Below are 7,520 nucleotides of genomic sequence, written 5' to 3'. Positions count from 1 at the left end.
GGAAACATGAGGATCCAAACCCAGAGCCTAAATCCCATGCTCTTTCCCATGTTCTATACTACCCAAAGGAGAGAACAGTCATTATCATGAGCTTTTTGAAGGACATTTCATCTCTTGTTATTCTCTCCCTGCTGCTCAGAAAAGACCCGCCACTAAGCCCCAAAGTTCAAGTCCTGGGATGATGCCCTGGCTCCGCCCCAGAGTCGGCCAGAAGCCACCATCCAGCCAAGTACTGAGAGAGCCACCTCCTCCACTTCCAGCCCTGTGCCCAGGACTCAGGAGACCCAGGAGGATAAACCGCGGGCACTTAGACTTGGAACAGCTTCACAGTCTAGCCGTCAGACCCTAGTCTGTGTAACGACTCCCACTGAGGAAACACTATCAAGTACTTTGTGTAAATTGCACACTTCCCTCTGGGGTCTTTTGCAAATACCATCTCCATTTTACAGAGACTGAGGCTTAGTCTCATGGCTGCTAATTGACAGAGGCTGGTTCAAACAGCACTCCTGGCTCAAAGGCAGGCCTCATTCTGGTACAGCGTGGATGCTGCTTATGTGGTTACAAGAAAAAAGAGCTTTTCCCTTTGTAAGTAAGCGTGGGAAGGAGCCCACCTCATTGTTCATGGCTATACCCACCAGCTTTAAATTAGCACCTCTGCCAGCCACGGGACCAAAGCCTCCCTTTACAGTGAAGGTCCAGATGCAGCCTGGCGTGTTCTCACGGCCCTGTGCTGACACCTCCCGTTGGAATCTTGGTGATTGTTTTGGGGAGGTCTGGACCGATGCACTGAGACGACAGCCGCAGGACAATTGGCCGGGCCTCCATCTGAGGCTGCCAAAGTCATCCCAATTTCTCCAGAATCCCGTGGCAAAACACACCTGGCAGGGCCCCAGCTGAGAAGGCCCCCTTCACAGGCCCCACATAGGAACCAGCCTCCTCTCTAGGGAGAGGGGAGGCTTTAGTCCCCATCCTTGGAGGCAGCAGCCCCACACCCATGAAATAGTGGATCTTTTGAAATATTGCATACATTCCAGTCTGTGGTACAAAGTGAATTGAACCAATTTGAAATTATTCCCAACCCATTCCACTTCCCACAGGTTATGTAAAATCTGAAATAACTGAGGAAAAAAGGTTCAAGCTCCCGAGCATTTCCTTTTATTAAGCAGTGCATGGTAACTGCATAACAAATCAGCCCCAAGCTGCCTCCGCTTAGCACTAGACCCCAAGTACAAGAGAAGACAGATTTGTGTACATTAAAAGAAAACACAGTATAAATCAGGATACAAGATCAGGTAATCTGATTTCTAATTGGAGTTGGAAAGGGGAGAGTGAACAGGTACAATTCCCTGAAATCAGAAAAAGGGCTCTCATTTTTCTGAGTGTCTGTAAACAAGCAATTCAGTGTGGAAAGAGGAATACTGAATGACCAGGACAGAGTCAGTTTTCAGCTATGACCCACAGTTGCTTGATTTTTAATTGTCAGAAAATCTGAAATCCAAAGTCTTTGGATCTGACTGGGGTTTCTGGTCAGCATAAAATAGACCCTTAGTTCAACAGGCAGTAGTAGTAGTCTAGTTTCCCAGTCATGCAGTGCAAAAAAGTTCTTACAAGACAGAAATTGGACTCAATTCATGATTGAATTGAAAAGGAACTGAACTAATTGTAGAATTGAGTCACAAGATGGAGTCAATGCGGTTCACTCAATTCCCAGTTATCTTTCTTAACTCTAGTTTGAGAATAAAATGGACTAAATGGATGATTGCCCAGAGAACAGCATTCTGGGCAGGTTCCCTGTAATTGGTGGAAATGCAAGGCCCCCCAGCTCCACTGGCAATCCTGATCCAATAACCCTGACATCCAAACTCTGCTTAGGTGTCCTTGTGGGGAAATGGATAAAAAGAGAACCTGAAACGTGACTCAAATTTTCCAAATTTTCAAATTTTTCCAAAGAACATAAAAAGCAGTTCCATAACAGCAAACACGCACTTCCTTTTTTGTTTTATAACTAGTTGAGAGAGAAGGGGAAGGAAAAAAAGTCTAGCAAGGTACACGGCTGGCACCTTAGGTTCACATTCACTTGGGGTAGAAAATCATTTGTGGTACTAATAGCTCTTCAATCCTTCATCCTTCCAAAAGGGAAATTACTTAATGGTCTTTGAAGGAGGAACCAACTAGCCTTGGAGGCTGAATGAGGTCAAGTTGAGGAGCAAAGGGGCCTAGAACTTTCTTCTTTTTAAAATATTTTTATTCAGAAACGAGGACTTATCATTTCATCAGCACTGGGAATTCCCACTTGAGGAGGATTCCTCTTCCTGTGCAGATCTGCAACTGCCTTGCCTTTAATAGTCTTACACCAGGGCTTCTTGGCTTTTCTGGTCATAGACTCCGGGCAAACAGACTCCTTTTCAGCACTGTGGGATTTATGTGTTAAAACCATTTGTAAACTTTGTTTAGTTTTGAGTTCCAGATTCTAGCTGCCTCTCCTTCCTTCCCTCTTTACTTCCTGAGATGGTAAGTGCTCTGATGTGGTTTACACACGTCAGCACAGTGTTTAAATGCCTAAAACACATCGGCTTACAGAGGAAACCAATTCAATTGAAACACAACTGTCAATAAAATCTTTTAAGCTCTCAGACTCAAGTTGAGAACCTTTGTCTTAAAGAATAGGTGGGTGATTTGCTCACCCTCAGGACAAGTTAGGCTGCTACCTCCCCACTATTTTGAAACAGTTCTCTGTGTTTCCCTGGTTCAGGCTTGGAAAATTCTGGCAGGCACTCTTACCGGCTCCATGCTACTAGCCTCCCAGAAAACAAAATCAGCAATCGGGTGTCCACGTGGTGTGATGAGAAAAGCCCTCGCTCTGGAGTCAGAGGACCTGCATTCAAGTCCTGCCTCTGCCTTTTACTGCCAGAGGAGGCTGGGCAATTCACATCCCTTCCCATGGGCCTCAATTCCTCATCTGTTAAGGCATCGGACTCTATGGTCACTTCTAATTCAGACTCTGGTGGGGAGTGAGGTCCCCCGGGTTCAGATGCAAGTCCTGGGGATCACTGCCTCTGCGCCATGAGAGGGGAATGGCCTGTGCGGACTCTGAATCCAACTGGCCTCATTACTCAGGGTTCATTTCTTCTAACTCTTGCTCTGAGGTAAAAGAAAAGGGTCTGAGTAACATGGCTTAGAACCCAATTCTCCCACACACACTCACATTCATACAGACTCACCCTTTCATTCACTTGGCTGCATAAAGTGTCTCCTGATCCTCACCTCACAACTGGGAGATGGCCTTGGAGGTCGAAGGCAGGCTCATTCCCCTGGTCATAGGATGAGGGTAAGACGGGAGTGGCAGTGGGAGCTGCCTTTGGGTGCCCGGGCCACCCGGAGCCCACTGGCTTCCGAGATCCTTGCCAGCTTTCCCTGGTGCCCTAGAGGTTCACAGATCCATTTCCTCCTGTTGCTCTTTGGAGAAATGCCCTGAGCACGTCTGGGACCTCCCTCCGAGCCAGACCTTGCGATCAGAGCACTTGGATGTTGGGAGCTGGGAGGACTTGAGGCGTCTTCTAATCCAACTCTCATTTTAATAATGAAAGAACTGAGGCACGGAGTCAGAGCCAGGGCTCTGACCACGTGCGGCCTCCTGCACCAAACATTGGTGCAGAAACCACTCCTGCAGGGGTAACCAGCAGTAACTCTGGTCTGCAACAACAGTCGTGCCATTAGTTTGTTAGGATTATGGAGGTTCCCATGGTACCCACTTTCTTTTTTAAGGAAAATATTCATGCTACTAAGGAGTTAGACCTCTGGCCCCTTTTGTTTGTTTTTTCAGGGCCATCTTTCCATTTATCCATAAAATCAGAGACTTAAAGATAGAAGTATCCTTAGAAGTATTTTTAGTTGTAATTTAGTCATTAGAAAAATGTTCAACTCTGTGTTATCCCATTTGGGGTTTTCTTGGCAAAAATACTAGAATGAGTTGCTATCTCCTCCAGCTCATTTTACATATGAGGAAACTAAGGCAAACAAGGCTAAGTGACTTGTCCAGGGTCACACAGGATCACACATCAGATCAGACTTAAACTCATGAAGATGAGTCTTCCTGACTGCAGGCCCAGCAATGTACACTATGATGTAACCTAGCTGCTCTTACAAGTCCTTTAGTCCAAATGACCCATTTTACAGAAAAGAAATTTGAGGCTCAGGAAGGCTGAGTGATTTTTCCAATGTCACACAGGTAACAGAGGCGAGATTTGAATTCAGTTCCTCTGACTCCAAATTTAGCATGCTTCCCTGTGCACCGGATGTGTCGGCCTGCCGAGGTCTGCAGCTTAAATCCAACCCAGGCCTTTGAGTTCCCTTGCAGGAACTGCAGAATGCTGTGAGACAAAAAGGCCTGAGAGGAGACTGTGCTCCCTGTGCTGAATTCCTCCTCGCTCATCACAAGACCAGTCTTGGAGGCTGTGATCTGGCACCAAAATGGTGCGGTGAGTCATGGCTGCCTCCCAAAATCGTCTCATAACTGGGGGGCAGGAAGCAAGGGAGGAGCTAGAACTTAACCCTGGGGACCATCTAGTCCAATTCCTCTACCTTACTGAAGAGGAAACAGACACAGGTCAAGCCATCTGCCCAAGGCTCCCCAGGCAACAAACATCAAAGCCAGGTGCCCTCACCCCAGATCTAACCGGGACCAGGCTTTTGTGTTCCTCTTGTACCTGACCTCATTTCTGTCTCCTGGAGGCAACTTTTAAAAAGCTACATTTCTGTGCATACCTTTTGATCCAGCAATATCACTCCTCAAACTGAATCCCAAAGAGATCATCAAAAAGGAAAATGACCCACATGTGCAAAAATAATCAGAGCAGCTCTTATGGAGGCAGAACAGGAAAACCAAAGGGGTGCCCATTACTTGGGGAATGGCTGAGCAAGTTGTGAATGAATGGAATGGAATGCTATTGTGCTGTAAGAAATGATAAGCAGGATGATTTCAGAAAAGCCTAGAAAGACTTACATGAACTGATGCTAAGTGAAGTGAACAAAACCAGGAGATCTCTGTACAGGGCAACAGCAAGATTGTAAATGATCAGCTATGTACGGTAATCTAAGACAATCCCAAAAGACTCATCATGGAAAGTGCCATTAGCATCAAGAGAAAGAACTGGAGTCTGAATGCAGATCAAAGTATACTATTTTTAGTTTTGGCGTTTTTTTGGTTTTTTCCTTTCTCATGGGTTCTTTTTTCCCTTTTGTTCTGACTTCATTAAGACAAATCCAAAAATCATTAGCTATGCTTCTGGTTAAGATGGTGACATTAAAAGTTGTACAGAAATCCAACTCTCCAAAACCTAAAAAATTTTTTAAAGATCCAGAAAGACCAATGATCAAGGAAACCAGAAAGAAACAGAAATAATTCCCTCCATCCAGTCCATCACTAAACAAAAAGACAACCAGAAGACAATGGAGTCTGTTCGAGATCAAATAGGAATGCAAGTTTATATAAATGCAAAAAAAAACAAAAACAAAAACAAAACCCTGAAAGCTAGGAAATGGAGCCAAAACAATGGTCCCAAGGAAACTGGAACAAACTTTGATATTCAGGCCATAAAATGGAAGTGAGGTGGGGGAGTGCAATGAGACCACTAACAAATGGACCTAAAGCTAGTCAGCATTCTGAATAAGGACATCATGGCTCAGCGCCAATTCTAACAATCCAGTGCCAGAAGCTAGATCCTAAACTTGGCCTTGATTAGATAGAAGCAAAGGGCAGAAAAGCAGATCCCCTGGGTCACCGTGCAGAGAGACACAGCCTGGCCCTCCCTGGAGCACTGGAATCCACAATGGGAGAGAGGAGACAAGACCAACTCAATACCTGGATGAGGACTGAGGGGGGCAACTCAGGTGTGCTGTGCAGGAGACCCATCCCATGGGAGCCTCTGTCAGGATCCTATCAGAAGCACAATATTGCCACATGTTGCCGAGATGAGTGAGCCCGGCTGAGCAAAGAAACAGCTTAGAAACAGAAAAATAGAGAATTCACTCCATGGACTGACTAGTTATGTGTTTGTCAAATATAATGTGGATCAACTCAGCTTATCAGTGGAAGCATCTGTTCAACACAGAAACTATATTTACTTATGCTCTGTTTCTAAGAAAAAAGAAAAAGCTGCGGTTTATAGTTTCAGATTTATGACTTAAAACACTTAGGTTTTCTTCATATGACTCCTTAGCAAGTTCTGAGTGTGTCCACTCTCCCCAACAGATCTTCAGTGCAAAAGTGGGAGAGTATGACCTAAATCATGTGCTGATTGTGATATATGTTATTTCTGCATTTAGTTTTATATTTGAAGGCCTGTGATCTTTTTTTGTTATTTCTTTTGCCTTATTGCTAAGCAAGTGGCTATATTTAAGAACTAAATGTGTCATCATTGTGTGTGGCTTGTTTTATGTAAATGGAAAGCGCAGTAGTGGAAATCAAGAGCTAAAACAGTAAGTAGGGGAAGTATATTCCTCCACAATAGGGTTATCTACAAGATCTCAAAAAAGTTTTATGGTAATCTTGTTGCAGTGGGGGGCCTTCGCCATAAATTTAGACCAGCTAGTGCAAGAGCTAGTAGGTCAACTTTTTACACACTCTAGAGATAGGTATGAGGTCCCTGAGTGGCCACCCACACACTTATTGAATAGCCTTATGCTAAAAACAACCAAAAAAACCCACATATGTTACACAAGTCAGGGAAAAAATAGCAAGCAACCAGAAAAAAAAAAAATTTTTTTTAATTCAAGTACCAAGAAACCACAGTAGGAAAAGACTTGCTAGCAACTACTTGAAAGGCAAGAAAAATTTGATATACAGCATTCCAAAAGGCCAAAGATAAAGGCTTACAACAGGGTGATTTACCTTTTAAAAAGAAAGAAAAGAACTCAATATAACCTTTTGGGGCTTGTATAGAATGGAATTTTAAGTATTCCTAATGAAAAGGCAAAAAGTAAACAGAAATTTTGAAATGCAAATGCTGGAAGCAAGAGAAACCTACAAGGGGAAAGGGGAAGGAGAACTAAGCACTTTAGACATACCTCATTTGAAGTAGTGACTGCATTTGAACTTTCAGAAGGGGCTAAATCATGATTATTTCCATGTTGATTCAGAAGAAGAAATGTCCTTTTAAAAATCCTAGCATCTTCAAGGATCATAGGAGACAAATTGTACAAACAATGGGTATGAACAAGAGTTTTTCTGCTTTGTTGGTTTTAAGCAAAAAAAAAAAAAAAAGGGGGGGGGTGAAAAAATGAGGAAAATAGAGAATTAGTATTTCTCATAAAATAAAAAAATGAGAATACATAAATATGGGATTGCAGAAAGTAAACTTGCTGTTCTTTGAAAATGGCATTGATATCCTGACTCCATGCCTTTTCACCAGTTGTCCCTTATTCTTCCTCACCTCCAATTCCTAGTTGCCTGGAATCTCTTCAAGATTCAGCTCAAATTTCACCTTGTATGAGAAGCCTTTTTTTGGGTCCTTTCTCATCCA

The sequence above is a fragment of the Sarcophilus harrisii genome, chromosome 1, assembly GCF_902635505.1.
Source record: "Sarcophilus harrisii chromosome 1, mSarHar1.11, whole genome shotgun sequence".
Classification (NCBI taxonomy): Eukaryota; Metazoa; Chordata; class Mammalia; order Dasyuromorphia; family Dasyuridae; genus Sarcophilus; species Sarcophilus harrisii.
The sequence above is the reverse complement of the archived record's forward strand: the minus strand, read 5'-3'. Positions refer to the sequence as shown.